This window comes from Uloborus diversus, chromosome 3, assembly GCF_026930045.1.
Source record: "Uloborus diversus isolate 005 chromosome 3, Udiv.v.3.1, whole genome shotgun sequence".
In the NCBI taxonomy this organism is placed as follows: Eukaryota; Metazoa; Arthropoda; class Arachnida; order Araneae; family Uloboridae; genus Uloborus; species Uloborus diversus.
This window is the reverse complement of record NC_072733.1, coordinates 74,448,434-74,464,885: the sequence shown is the minus strand read 5'-3', so window position 1 is coordinate 74,464,885 and position 16,452 is coordinate 74,448,434.

Genomic DNA, 16,452 nt, shown 5'->3' with positions numbered 1-16,452 from the left:
TTAAAATGTGCTTATTTTTTTATTGAACTTTCAAAATGTTATATAAACATATTTCCTTATTAGTAATTTTCTCTTAATATGCTTCAGTTTAAATAATATTAAAAATTAGTAATATATGATGCTTTCAGATGTTTCTAATTATTTTGGCTATTTTCTGAAATAATTATATTCAAAAATGATGAAAGAAATTGTGTATATAACTGATTTTAAAATTATGAAAATATCTCAAAGCTTACACATCAATCAACGTTCTTGACGATATTGAAAAACTTCTATATTTTTGCAATATCAGACTATCTTTCAAAAAGACTAAAATCTTATCTCAATCTTTCACGATAGTTTAGTGTTATCTTTTGCTACTTCATTTATCTAGTCACTACTATAGAACATTTTTAACTGTTTGGATTCATCAGTATTCAGTTTAAATTTTCAGGCTAATATTTAATAATAAAAATTTCTATTCTTCCCCCTTATTCCTATTAATCGAAAAAATATTTTAATTTATACACACTATTTGCTCTGCATAGTTCAAATATTTTATTTTTTATTGATTAGAAGTTGATAAAAACTAAAAGCATCCAATGCGAGTAAAAGTAAATCTTACTTTTTCAACAAAAAAAAAAAAATACAGAAAACTTTTCACTGTGTGATAATGTACTGTGAAAAACTGGTTGAAGTTTTGAGAATAGTTAATATTCAGTTACATTAAGTACAAATATTAAAATGTAGTCATCATGCATATGTTAGTTTTATTTAATCTACGTACAATTTCATGCTCTACATTAAGAAATAAATGACTTTTTCATTCAGTATTCTCATAATAATTTTGATTTCCATGAAACCTTAAGGACTAATACAAAATTGCACCTTTTTACAAAATTCATTATGATCATTATATTTATTTTACTTATTTTTTAATTTAAGAATCAATTCTTATGAAAATTTCAGAAATTGTAAAGTATGATACATTTTAGGTATTATTAAAAATCTGTATGGCTCATTTTTAATGTAATGTATTTGTTGCAATACAAATAACTGTTTTCAACCGTAAATGATTTCTAGTCTGGATACCTTCTTTGGAAGGAGGGGGGGGGGGGTAGTCATGAAATAAATTTTGCAAAAAAAAATCGAGTATTACTTAAAGCAGTTGTCATACCGTCAGCTAATTTTCCTTATTTCTTGTGAAGTTTCTATTGACTTTAAACTGCCTTTTTTTTTAAATAAAAGGCTCTGCTCTCCTATAAAATGTGTTCGATATTCACTCTTACCATACTTTCTATAAAATACATACTCAAAAATTGAGTACAATTTCAATTTCTGAGACTCCTTATATGCACTAATCTAACTATGTTGACAACAAAAACTACACATTTTAAACTTGACACATATCCCAGTTTACAGCAATAATATTCAAATAAAATTTCAACGCTGTAATTTTACATTAAATTTTAATGTATCTAAAACAGTTTCTTAAAATTCTATTTTCTTAGCATGTAGAGTATTTGTTGTTATCTTGTTGTGAAATATGTAACGTGCAATGTGGTTGTTTAATGTGTTTTTTGTCTGATATATATATATAGAAAACCAATGCCAATTCATTATGTGGCATGAACAACACTGTTCACTTTTTACTCAATTTTTTCACATTTCTCTCTTCATTTTCTTTTTAAGGTTTGTTAATGTATCAAGTCTTGAAGCTAAATGCCATAAATATCTGCACTAATCTTAATTTAGCGATGCCTGTAATAAGTTTGAATCAAAACTGGGATTTGCTTGAATGAAAGTACCAGGATGGTGCTAAAGAGGGCGGTTGGGGGGAGGTGAATGATGTGTAAAATTACTGGAGAATCAAATTTTTCATTGAAGTAAAATTTCAAATGAATGCAGAAGTGAAGAATGAGTAACTCAGCACAAATTGCGAATATCCACAGAAGCAAGATTCGAGGTTATACGGAACCCTAATCAATGCATTTAGCTTTGAGCTATGTGATGCAAGTAATCCGATTAAAACTTAAAGCTCACAGCTTTTTATGCATTGATGTTTTCCTTGTTAAGGGGTCACAGTACCTTTCAAACATTTTTTTTTAAATTTAAGTAAATTTTATATTTCTTTGAAACCATAACATGCATACTTATTTCTTAATCAATAATTTATTTTCAAAATTTAAAAATATTGCCAACTTTTTTTAAAAATTCAAAAAATTGAGGAAAATTTCAATTTTTAAAAATTTCTAAGGCTTTTTTATTTTTGCAGTAATTTAAAAAAAGATTTTAAAAAACAAATTTGGTATTTAAAGGTTTAACATGCTCTAAACATTTGAGTAATTTATAAAATGCTTATCCAATGTACAGTTTTGTCAAACATGTTATCCCAATTGCAAAAAGTATTACCTTTAAGCTGTATCTTTAATAGAAAAAAATCCTTAGGGACTCTAATGACATGAAAACACACACACACACACAAAAAAAAAAAAAAAAACAGCATCGAGAAAAAGCAATTTAAAGTTTTTCTTTTGCATAAGAACACATAGCAAGCATGGTCTAAAACCACGCATAACTTTTTTAATATTTGAACTAAAGCAATGAAACTTTTCCCCTGTGTTCAGCATAGTTTTTAGTTTTGAAATAAGTGATAAAAAAAATTTTGATCGTTTCATCATTTTTGAGGTACTGTAACGCTTAACTTCAAAACGCTTGCATTATTTTCCCAATATGTGCTTTTGTGATGTTGATTTTTATCATTCAGCTGTGCTTTTCGGAGTAAATTATAACTTCTAAAATAATGATGTACAAACATTATTTGTTACATGTATAGTTTAGTTTAATGGCATTAACTATCATATATTGAAATTACAGTGGACTAGTATTTTTTATTGAAAATGTGATTTGATAAATTGACAATCTTTTAAAATTATTAACAGCTTCTAAGACTTTTCCAATTAGCCATGTATACAAAATTATCATGTATGTACATATATATATATTTCTTTGATTTTGTCACAACTGTACAGTTTTAATGTTAATGTGATCAGCTAAAGTTTTTGTAAACGTGATAGTTTTGTAACCAAGAATTCATGTTTACAATAGTCAACTTTGTTTTAATTTTCTAGACTTATTAGAGTTTACTATATGGTACAGCAGGATTAATGTTCAGCTATTTTAATATTTGTCGTCCTCAATTTTTAATTGATTTTAATTTATGTTTCAAATTTGAAATTGGTTTTAATTTGTCTCAAATTTTAAGTTGATTTCATTATTTATAATATTTTTATTCTATATAATATTTCAATGTCATGCCTATAAGTGTGAGTGTTGTGTCACTTGGCATTGTAATTGTTTTATTATAAATTTAAGTTAAAAATGTGTGTAGTAATGAAAAACGTGAGCTGGATACTACTGCTAAACTCCATTTACAAGAAAGGTAAACTAGATGTAAACAAAGAACTAAACCATTTGGTGACGTCAATCACATAGCTTGACTTGGACAAGAGCAAATTGTTGCCTAGCAGACAGCAATTCCTATTGGTTAACTTTTTTTTACTCTAGAGGAAATCCCCATAAGTGGCATAGCAGCAAATCTTCTGGAAACCTTTTTGTTTACTTTCGGTCTATGTATTTGGTGAATGGAGTTTAGGTAACTACAAATTCGGAAGAAATAGAATATTTGCTAAAAAAAATTTTTTTTAAAGAACGCAAATACTTCTGATTAAATTAAACTTAGAAATGGTAGTTCAAACTCAAGTCTTCACATTCCCCAAAAATCGCGAACAAATATTAATATGTTCAGTTTTAGCTGAAGTAGTATGAAATAAACTGAATTGTGTAGTTGCTTACTTACAGTATCCACCCCACGATATGAAACTCAAAACCGTGCATGCACGTTATAATTTAAATTAGCATTTTTGATCAGAGTGAAAGGGAATAAAATCTAGTCACAATTTTATTATTAGATCACTGCTACAGCTTAGGGAAATGTTTTCCATTTGATTTCTGTGTATAAAAAGGGGGGGGGGGGGACAATTCATTTTCTTAAGAAATACTTTGCTCTTTCTAACTTCCTATTGATCATAATCGAATAGCAATTTCTGCCGTAAACCTTCAGCAACTCTACCGAGTGGCCCAGAAGTGGAGGTTCTCCCCTTTATTTTCAACATTATTTACATTCAACCGTATTCAACATAATGTTTAAAATAAAGGAAGGAAGGGTATGGCAGACTACCTGACAAAACTGAGTATACAAAAAATTTTCAAAGTTGAAAGTAAAATTGCTGTGCTTTTATTATTAAATTTATTTACTTTATTAAGAGATCTCCCAACTTTCTTTTCAATGTTATATTGAAGTTTTCTTGATTTTTATTTTCATCTTTGTTTCTCCCTATAACTTTGTTATAGATTTTATAACTATAGATGTACGATTGACTGTAAAAAAAGGATTTATATACAGGGTGTCCGAGAAAGATCCGTACAACTTCAAAAATTTATTGAAAAAGAAACAATAGGGTTACAGCGAAACTAATTAGTACATTAGATAGAATAACTCAAAAAGTTTTTTTTCCTATAACTTAAGTTATTACCTTAGGAAATTTCTACATGAGACCCTTTCTTAGAGGAACAATATCAAGAGGATAATCCAATTCCATCCACGACCGTTTCAGCATGCTAACATCAACAGTAGCTACAGCTGTTTGGATGTTTTGTTCCGTTGTGTTTGCGTATCGGATTTTGTTTCGATAAACGACGCAACACATTGAGCTTTCTTCACGCGATCCGCCATCGAAATAACTAAAATGCTTTAAATTTCCTTTGCGTGACATGTAGCGCCATATATAGTCAGAAACATACTGCAGAAAAAAACTTTTTGAGTTACTCTATCTAATGTACTAATTAGTTTCGCTGTAACCCAATTGTTTCTTTTTCAATAATTTTTTGAAGTTGTACTGATCTTTCTAGGACACCCTGTATTACTAGCTCTTCTGTTTTATTATTGTGTGTGCCAAAATATATATATCTATCAGCTACAGTGCTGATTTGAAGCTACGTTGTTATTGTTTTGTCTTCATTTGTGTAGTAATCACCAAAGCAATAAATTTTGTTATTTTGTATACAGATATTCTAGAAGTCATATTTTAATCCAGGTAATTCTATATATTTCTATGTTGTATATTTCTTTTCTGTATGAAATGGAATATGTATTCTCTTTATTGTTGATATTTTGATGTTTCAGTACTTGTTTTTTCATTTCATCAAAAGAAAATGAGAAGTTTGGAATGTGTCTCACGTATTGCATAGTTGAAATTTGTTTTGTTCAATATTTTGTAAGGCGTCAAAGGCTGTTACGTTGTTAGAAGTTTTATATTATCTTGGAAGTATAAATGGCATCTAGCTATAAACAACTGTAAATGTTTAAAACTTTATGCACACGCACAAAAATGCTATTATTGTTTCTTTTTTTTTTCTTTTTTTTTTTTTTGCTTAAGATTACATTAATTATGAGATGAAAAAAGTTACTTTTTAATTGAAATATAATTTTGTAATATATTTCAATTTCATTTAACAAAATTATGCACCATTTGACATCAATTATTACTAACCCTAAATACATAAAATAAACATGTTCTGTTGGATCCTTAATTCTTAACTCTCCATTTCGTTAATCTCAGAATTCAAAAATTCTAAATACGAAGTTGAAACAAAAACTAGTTTGGGAAAATTTTCTGGTCGCCACTTTTTTGGAAAATGGATGGAGAAGGTAACTAATCTTTTTAGTGTTCAGCTTTTTTTTTTTTTTAGTCACCAGGTGGCAAGTGTATCCCCCTAATCTTTATCTTTAAAATTAGTACTATTTTTATTGGTCAATTCTTGAATGCTCAGAAATAAGAATAGCAAACTAGTATGTTTTCAGTACAGGGTATCATCTAACTTTTTTTTTAAAGTTTGATTTTATTTCTGGAAATTGAATTTAAAAAGGTGTGAAGAAATTTAGTTGTTCATAAAGTTTTAAATATTGTGTCTGTAGAAACATATCAGAAGGAAGTGAACATATCGAGATGATATGAGAAAGACAAACAAAGTGTAGTCTCCTCTAGAGATTTTTCACAACTTTATCATTGTATTTTAATATACGAATATGTTTCAATAAAAGATTATACACAAATATGTTGTTTTAGTATTGTTTTCCAAATATATAATCAGTACTGTACTTGAGAGAGGGACACTATTCCATAAAGGTTTTTTTTTTTTTTTTTTTTTTTTTTTTTTTTTTTTTTTGAGCAATCACGATTGCTTATTGTTCTCACTTGACTGTTTTGACGTCCTATCTTTTTATTTTCCCACCGCCATCCTCCGCACCCTGTCACCGTCGACCGGCTCCTCACGATGCTGCTCCTATAGCGAAAGCAGGCCGAGGAGTCAGTCACCTTTTGAAAATTTGGTTACTTTTAGTCACCTTTTGCAACTTTTGTCACCTTTCTCACCTTTTTTGAAATGCGTCTTAGGAATTTTCTTTTTTAAATAATTAAATCTTTGAAAAGTATCTGAATGGTAGCTTTAACAGTGAAATTAATTTAAAAAATAGCCTTAAATATGCCCCTCCCCCACCTTGTTGTTGTTTAAGAAAACTAGATATGCTATCAGGAAATCGGGGAATTTTTTTTATCGCTTGCAGTTGCACCCTATGAGCAGAACCAGTCTTTCTATCCCTTCTACAGGTGGACTTGCTCCTTATTTTCGTGAATGTATGTTAAAAGAAGCATGTTTATCCTATTATACTTTGAGCTTTGATGAAACTACCAATGTCAAAGACAAAAAAGAACTGCAACGAACAACAAAATATTGGTCTGAAAGCCAATGTTGCATCACAACAAGGCATCTCAAAACTTTCTTCTTGGGCAAGGCAGTTGGTGAAATTTCGATTGAGAAGCTATGTGAAGCACTTACCGAGAGTAATTATCCATGAATAAATGTCTCATGCTTTCCTTTGGATGGTCCTTATGTTAATAAAAAGGTTTTTAGGTTGTTTGACACTATTATCCTTGAGACATGAGAAAAAAGCCTAATAAATTTTGGTACTTGCAGTATTCATACAATGCATAATGCGTATGTCAAAGCATTGCAGTATTTAGGTGAAGAAGCATCTGAACTTCTTTTTAGTACTTATAGCTATTTTGATGGTTGGCCCTTCCCTTCGAAGAAGTGCAAGCTCAACTAAATACACCTCATCACAAGTTCCTGAAACACACAACTACCCATTGACTTACTCTTGGACCTGCAGCAAACAGACTACTGGAACAGTGGGATGCTCTTCAGTATTATTTTTTTAAACATGTGCCTTTGAAAAAGAATTCAGCTATGCAATGCAGGTCATATAAAGTTGTTGCAAATGTTTTAAAAAGACCTTCTATAAAAGCTGAGCTGCATTTTATCTTTTCATCTGCTGATTTGTTTATGCAGTTCACGAAACGCTTTCAATGCCAAGCGCCTATGATACACAAATTGTACCAAGAAAGAGAGACCATTGTTCAAACTTTTATGGCTCGAGTTATAAAAGTCTCTGTCATAAAGAAAGTTGATTTTTCAAACGTAGACACGGATAAACTGTTTGCAGTTGGTAACGGACTACCTCTTGAAGATCTCGTTGTTAGTGGATAGGTGACAGATGAACTGTCAAAACTCAAAGAGAATGAAAAGGTTATGTTTTTAAGAGGTGTTAAAAAGCATTGTATGACTGCATGCAAGTATGTAATAGAAAAAAGTTGCATATCAAACGGGTTACTGAAAAGTTTCAAATTTTTGGATCCAAAAGAGAAGTAAATCTAGAAGCTGTAAGGATTTGATAAAGATTACCAAAATCATGCCTTTTAATGTTCCACTCGATAGGTTACAAGATGAATGGAAACTTTTGCAGCTGGAAAAAGATGAAGAAGCATCCAAAAACAAAACCATTGATATCTACTGGCAGCAGCACATTTCAAAAAAGGACTCAACTTCCAATGTTCTAAAGTTTCCCAATGTTTCTAAGGTGATAAAAGCTTTACTTGCATTATCACTCGGTGATGCTGACATTGAAAGATTATTTTCCATTTCAAAGCCTCTTTTTGGTTAAAATAAGACAGCAAGGACTGAAAGATTTTTAAACAGCATACTTATGGTTAAAGACGCTGTAAAAAAGAATATCCTCATTTGCTTTCTTTACCAATTGGTCCAGAAATGATTAAATGTGCACAACAAGCACATGCAAATTACACAACATACATGGAGGAATGTAAAAGGAAAAAGGATTTGGAATTGAAACAGAAGCAAAAAGAGGAGCAAAAAAGAAAGGATTGTGAAGAAGAAACTAAGAAAATGGAAAAAAATTAAAACATCTATTGAAAGTGAAACTGTAGAAATCTTTACAAAAAGCATATAGGCTATTTTCAGGGCCCGATCAAGCCAAAGTGGTGCCCAGGTCCAGGTAAAATTTGGTGCCCCTCTTGCAAGATAATCGGTACATTTTCGAAGTTATAGTTCCAAAAAAAAGTGCAGAAAGAACGAAATTTACCCTATTTTTGTGCCCCTAAAATTGTGGTGCCCAGGTCCATTGACCCGCTGGACCGTGCATTAATCAGGCCCTGGCTATTTTGGTAAAAGTCAGTAAAAAGAGATAATCCTTTTCTGTTTTTTGAGTTCTTAACAAATTGCTTTTGGTCTCCTTTTAGTTACTTTTTTTGTCACCTTTTAGTCACCTTTGTTTTCAAATTTCACCTTTCTCACTTTTTTCAAAGGCCATCAGCAGTCCTCGGCCTGCGAAAGCCGTCTCCAGGTTGCATCCATGTCCTACACACACGCGCATACATACGCAGCTACACACACGCGCATACACACACACATTCATGCCTGCACACTGACACAAACACATATGCCTACACACACATACCCCCCCCCCCCACACACATATACACACATTCATATACACAACTACCCACACACACAAACACACACGCCTACATACACACACTTGTGATTGCGAAAAACATAATTTGAATTCAAGATGTCAATATTCAAATTATTTTTTTTTTTTTTTTTTTTTTTTTTTTTTTTTTTTTTTTTTTTTTTTTTTGAGCAAATAGAATTGCTTATTCCAGGGGTGATTGTGTTCCGGTATTTTACTGGATTTTCGGTATTTACATCTTGATTTCCGGTATCTTCATCTTCGAAAATACTGGAACCATCCTATATTTTCAGAAAAACCCACTTTTGTAAAATTTAGGTCGATGTTTAATGAAACGCCGAAAGTCCAAATTGAAGACGTTTCGTTTGGTATAAAGCGTAAGCTACCGTCATGTTTTGCAATCTCTATGGTAATTATTGAAGAACGGCTGAGAGATGGAATAAAGGCTAGATAAGAAGAGAAAGGAGCGTTACTTGATATTTTCCCCCTTAATATTTTCTTTTCAAGATGTCTAATATCGTTTCTCTGTTGCATATCTTAATATGCAGATGATGTAACTAGGGTTGCCCATTCCCCCCGACTGCGATGGCACCCCTCAATTTTACCAAGCCCCCTTTTCCCTCAAGAATTGCCCCCAACTAATAAAAAGACTTAAATTCTTCTAAATTAATTTCTCCATAAGTTTCTGTGGTATAATCTGCTTCATGACCCCCCCCCCCCCCTCCCGACACAAACACATGAAAATCCTTGCTATAACTATATTATTAGATTAAATTGCTAAAATATTTATTCACCAAGATGGCCTATGGCTTTTCTCTGTTGTAGATGCTTATGTAATCCCTCCCCCCCCCATTAAATGTAGAATTTAACGACTTATATATATCGAAAATATCAATATTTGGAGAGCGATATATCGTGGCATTAAAATTCGGATATCGCCTAGCCCTATTGCGCAGTGATCATAATATATTCTGCCCCTTTTGCCCCAAACCTATTTAATTCTGAAATATTTATGCACTTTTAGAAAATGAATGTAATAACTGGTTAAGGATTCAGATACAATGGAGGAAAATAAAACATTCTTTGAAAAATTTTTAGAAATGAGAAAAATTAAAAGAATTTAATTCTCTTCATGCACACGGACATATTAAGTCCAATTAAAACTTCGAGTTTTAGCCCCAACAAATAATTATGTATATAAATAATGTGTGCATACACGTAATGTGTATATGTATGCCTATCAAAACACTTTTTCTTCTTGGAAAAAAGTTCAGGTATTTTTTCATGGAGTCACAATCACCCCTGGTTATTCTCTCACTTGACTTTTTTTGGCGTCCTATCATTTTATTTTCCCACCGCCACCCTCTGCACCGTCACCGTCGACCGGCTCCTCACGATGCTGCTCCTATAGCGAAAGCCATCTCCAGGTTGCATACATGTCCTACACACACGCGCACACAAACACATGCACACACATACACCTACACACACATACACCCACAAACACATGCACAAAGACATACACACACACAACCAGGGGCGGCATTTCAGCATTTCGTTTGGGGGGTCGAGTTTCTTGAGCATGAATTTCTTCAGTACGGTATAAAATACATATTGGTTAACGAAGGAATAATAAAATGGTTTTAATGTTAAGAATAATTAGGCTTGTTAAGAACAATTAAAATATTTGCGAACAAAGCTTCAAATTTATTTTGTGACAAGTTATCTCGCAAAATATTTCGGTACTAGTTTTTATTTTTTAGTAAAGTTTTAGTCTGATATTCTTGGGGTCAGGAAGAACAGAAAATTTTGGAACTATATTTATTCAATAGTGTTTTGCTTTATTTCCAGTATAGCTAAAGATGAAGGTCTTGCTTGCCACATTTCTCTTCAAAAGTAATTCTCTAACCTCCTGAGACACAAAAGTCATCTTTAAAATGACTAACCAGATTGAAATAGACCAAAAACAATGGAAGCAAGAAAGTTATGTTAAAAAACACACTTCCTTCATATTTTTCTTTGAAATAACCAAGAAAGCTTTTTAAAATGGGCTAGTATTTATTTTGCGTCATTAAAAAGTATAGTCGTAATTCACAAAACAATTACTCTTCCCTCATGCTATGAATTTTTCTTGTAATTGTTGTGACGCAGCGAGGGGGGGGGTGAAAACACCCCCCAGAGACATTGGTTTTAACATAAACGCAAATTCTAATGCAGCAGTTTGTGCATATGAAAGGGCTGTTTGATTTTTAAAAAAATCCCCTTCAGAACGTATTTTTCATCCCAAAAAAAAAAACCCTCCAGAAAATATACCTACAAAAAACCAAAAAATATACCTACCAAAATACCCTCCAGAAGGAATTTCTGGCTGCGCTAGTGTATAAGTGTAATATTTTCATTTCCGTTTTCTATAACCAACTTACAAAATATTGAATTTAAGACCAAAGAGAACTGTATCTCATCAAATCCTGTCTCATTTTCTTGAGAAAATTGATTAGTCATACATATCAAAATAACATTAGATTTTCTATAATTGAGAAGATCACTTTCCAGTAATTCTTCCAGGGAGCTTTTATAGGTTTAACTCTTGAATATCATTTGTGTCACTCAGAGATTGTCAAGTAAAGAGCCTGAAGATATATTTGTTGATGTGAAAGTATCATTTGATGGGGGAAGTTTTTTAAAAAGAGCATATCTTTTCAAAAAGTTTCTATGAAAGAATATAATATATCGAGTTGCTAAAATGTGTTTCAAGTACAGGGAAACAATGAACACTTACTAGCGAAACATTAAGTTAATATGAGCATTAAATTTACGTAAAATGATATGGAGTTTACGTGTCAAAATTGCGCAGTTTCAACACTGTACGGACATCTCATACAAGATGCACCATCATAACATAGATTACACAATTTTTAAATATTTAATCCGTATGAAAAGATTACTTCTTTAGTTAAGGCAAACCATTATTCTCAATCAGTTTTTTCTGTTCTGAAATTGCAGGCAAATGATTTTCTAAATTATCTAAATTGAATTTACCCCTTTTTTTTTTATTATTCTTAGTGAAAAATTTGGGGGTGCAACCGCCCCCTCTTGACCCCCCTATTTGCCGCCCCTGCACACAACTACCCACACATTCATGCCTGCACACAGACAGACACAAACACATATGCCTACATACACATACCCCCCTACACATTCATACACACAACTACCCACACACTTATGTCAGCACGCAGACACAAACACTCATACCCCCCACACACAAACACACACACACTCGTGATTGCGAAAAACATAATTTGAATTCAAGATGTCAAAATTCATTTTTTTTTTTTTTTTTTTTTTGTCATTGTAAACAATAATTGTTAGACAAAATCAAAACATGAATATGGGTGGTTTGTTGATGTGTTTCTTTCAAAAAACCTATTATTGGGGCAAACCTAACATGGTGGAATTTTGAAAGCAACTCGGATCCTAATCACAGCATTATAACGCTGCCAGGATGAGTTTGCCCCAACTATAGTATAAAATAAACATTGAACACAAATATCTAGAATCTGGACATTCAATGATGGAATCAGACAGCACTATGCACAGTGCTATTAATTTGCTGAAAAATGTGTGATGTGCACAAAGCAGGAAGTTGAGCAAGTCCTGGGTTGTGTGAACCGCAGTGGTTGCTCCTTACCCCAGGCGGCAGTCTCAGGGGGACGGGAAATTTACTGTATTACTGTGTTTTTTTTCGTTGAAATTTGATATAAAAGCTTGAATGGAGAGGGGCAAATACAGCAGTTTCAAAATTCTGCCCCAGCTCGGAAAAATTGGAGATCCGGCATTGACTGTGCAAGAACTTCTTCAAGATACGAGTAACTCGCCCTTAGTGGTGGAGGGGGGGGGGAGGGGGGAATCGCCCCCCCCCCCATTTTCAAATTGGAAAAAAAATCACTGAAAAGGTCACCAAACTCTCCCCCCCCCCCTCTAACACATCACAAAAAATCACCTACAACTGTATTTTTACGACTTAAATTCTAAAAATTTTCCAGGGCCTTCCCTGGAAATTTTTCGGAGGGTCCTTCAACCCCTTCTCTCCAGTGTCATCGAAGGTCGCCTAAATTTTGAATTTTTAGAGCTTCAATTTTGAAAATGTCGTTATTGAGGGCCTTCAATTACGTTTTTAGAACTTCAATTCTAAAAAAAATCCGGGGGAGAACCCCCAATCCCAAGCCCTTCTCCTAACATCAATGAAGATCCACTAACATTACGTTTTTGAAGCTTCAATATCGAAAATTTGAGGGATAGCTCCTGACCCCATCCTTTTTAACGCTACCAAAGATGGCCATTGGCCAACCATCGCATTTCAAAGCACCTATTTCGAACAATTTCTGATGGAAAGTTCCAAACCCAGTTCCTTCCCCCTACGTCATAAAAGATGGCTTACGACTGCGTTTTCAGGACTTTAATTTCGAAAATTTCCGGAGAGGAGCCCCCACGTCCTTCTTTTCTCATCTTTCAACATCATTCAAAGATCGTCTAAAACAGCGTTTTTGGATCTCCTACATCGAAAAATTCTGAGCCCCATGTCTTCTGCTGCGTCATCAAAGATGGCCTACAATTGCGTTTTTAGCCATCAATTCCAAAAATTTTTCGGCGGAAAGCCCCGAACCCCCTGGTTTTTAGCATCACTAAAAGATATCTAAAGTTGCGTTTTTGAAGCTCTGATATCGAAAAACGATTGTGGGAGAATTCCTGAATATCATCCTTTCCTTTCAAGAAACCAAATTGTTTTTTGAAAATATACCCTTAAATTTCAAAAATTTTCCGGAGGGGGAACTCTTTTTCTTATTAACCACCAAATAGTCGAATGGGAAATCAGATCTGGGATTTTGGGCGGTCGCTTTATCTTGTTGTCCAACAGTTAGAGAAAGATTATTAAATTAATATCTTGAACACTCACTCTCAGAAATGGACTTTCAAATTAGACGAAATTTTCTTCATTTTTGACGAAACCACTTCCAGGGATATGCTCCGAGCGAACATTTCGTCAAATTGAAGAAACTGCTTTTGTTAGTGGTTTGAGGATGCGAATTTCGTCAAATGTAACGAAATATTTCTTCATTCTAGTTTCGTCAAATTAACAATCATTTTCTTAGTTTTGAGAGCATTAGTTTCGTCAAATTAATTTCGTCATATATGAGGACGTTAATTTCGTAAATTTTTAAGAAAATTTATTTCCTTTTTTTTTTTTTTCTTTGAGCACATTAGTTTTTTTTTTTTTTTTTTTTTTTTTTTGAGAATACGGTCGAACCTTGTTAATTCGAACACGCTTAAAACAAATAACTGCTGAAATGAACTTTTTTGCAATCCTTGTCGTATTGTTTATTGTTTTTTGGATAAAGCGAACCACGTTTTATAATAATCGATTTTAATTCTCTCTTTAAGTTCGTTATAACGAGGTTCGACTGTATTTTATAAGATTTGTGTGCGTGTGATCAAATCCTAACTTCAGAATCTTACCACCGTAGTTTCCCACTTTATTCCGTATAATCACTTTCACAGGCCCGTCATTTACGGGGTCAGGGGGTCAATTGACCCCTCCCCCCTTCCGTCTTGATTTTTGAGCATTCATGTTTTTACACTTGACTGGCCGTTGTTTTAGTTCGTTTTCTGTAAAATTTTTATTGAGTACAGACTTTTTGTCATATTTAGGAAAAAATTGAAACAACGGGCCTGCAGCCTCCTCCCCCCCCCCCATAAAAGAAAGACAAGTAATTGTTAAAAAAAGAGACACATAAAATATGTCAAGAAAATTTTTATTTATGTAAAAATGCAAATAAACAACTTTTTAAAAAAGGTAAAACAAATCATTGCAGATTAAACTCCCCATGGTATCTATAATTAAATCTCCCATAATGGAGGTTTTCCTTCAAAAAATCTAATTTTTGTCGGATATTTTCCAAATTTGGCACAGAGGTTCGTTATTGGAGGCTCGGGAATTCACACAAGGTCGTTTATGTCCCTCTATGTGGGGGGTGAAGGGGGGGGGGGCAAACAACCCCGCATTGGGGGTACCCCGTATTAAAAAAAAAGTTTTTGTCCGGTCTTTTTTAAATTTTCCACAGAGGTTCTTAGATGCTCAAGAATCACGCAGGGTAGTTTTCATCACTTTATAAGGGGAGGAGGGGGGGGGATCCTTGAAAAAATCCAATTTTTGTCGGATCTTTCCAAAATTTGACACATAGGCTCTTTGATGCACGGGGATTCACGCAGGGTAGTTTTCGGCCTTCTATGGGGGGGGGGGCAACCCCTATGGTAGTTTTCTTACAAAAAATCCAGTTTTTGTTGGATCTTTCCGAATTTGGCAGAGTTTCATTACTTGATGCCCAGGAATTCTCATAGGGTGGTTTTCTTTCCGCTATGGGGGGCAATCCCCATACGGGAGGGGTTCTTATAAAAAAACAGTTTTCATCATATCTTTTCCAAATTTGGAAGACGTCCTCTGATGCTCGGGAATTCACACATGGTACTTTTCAAACCTCCATGATGGGGGGGGGAGCAACCCCGCATTGAGGGGTTCTCCTTATATAAAAAAAGTTTTTGTCCGATCTTTTCTAAATTTGCCATAGAGGTTCTTTGATGCTCAGGAATTCACGGAGGTTAGCTTTCGTCAATGTATGGGTGGGGGGTGGGGGGGAATCCCGATGGGGGTTTTCCTTGAAAAAAATTCATTTTTTGTCGGATCTTTCCAAAATTTGATATAGAGGTTCGTTCATTGATGCTCAGGAATTCTCATAGGGTAGTTTTTGCCCCGCTATGGGGGACAACCACCAAATGAGGGGTTTTCTTTCAAAAAACCAGTTTTATCATGTCTTTGCCAAAATTGTCACAGATGTCCTTTGACGCTCGGGAATTCCCGTTTTCGTCCCGCTATGGAGTGGGAAACCACGTGTGTGGGGGGGGGGGTCTTAAAAGATACCAGTTTTTGTCTGATCTGTTCCAAATTTGGTACATTTGTCTTTTGATGTTTCGGAATTCTCATAGTGTAGTTTTCGTCCCGCTATGTGTGGCAAACCCCATAGGAGTTTTCCTTATAAAAATCCAGTTTTCGTCGGATCTTTTCCAGATTCGGCCCAGATATCCTTTGATGCAGGAAATCCACATAGGATAGTTTCCCATGGGGTAGTATTCATATGGGGTACTACCCCATGTGATTAAAGAACCTTTGTGCCAAATTAGAAAAAGATCTGACAAAAGCCTAGATTTTTGTAAGGAAAACTCCCCTAATTGGGGAGGGGGGTGCCCCTAAAGCAGAAAGAATATTTCAAACTGTTTGAACTACATCGCTACATCGCGATGTAAGGATGGCGATGCATCACGATGTAGAAATTCCCACATCGCCCTGCCCCTACTGGGAGTATAAAAGTGCTATTTCCTCAGCAGACATTGGGTTCTGGAAAAATAAATCATGTGCCACTTTTATGCACAGTTAGATCGATATATGCTCGGGAGGAAATTGCTGAGAA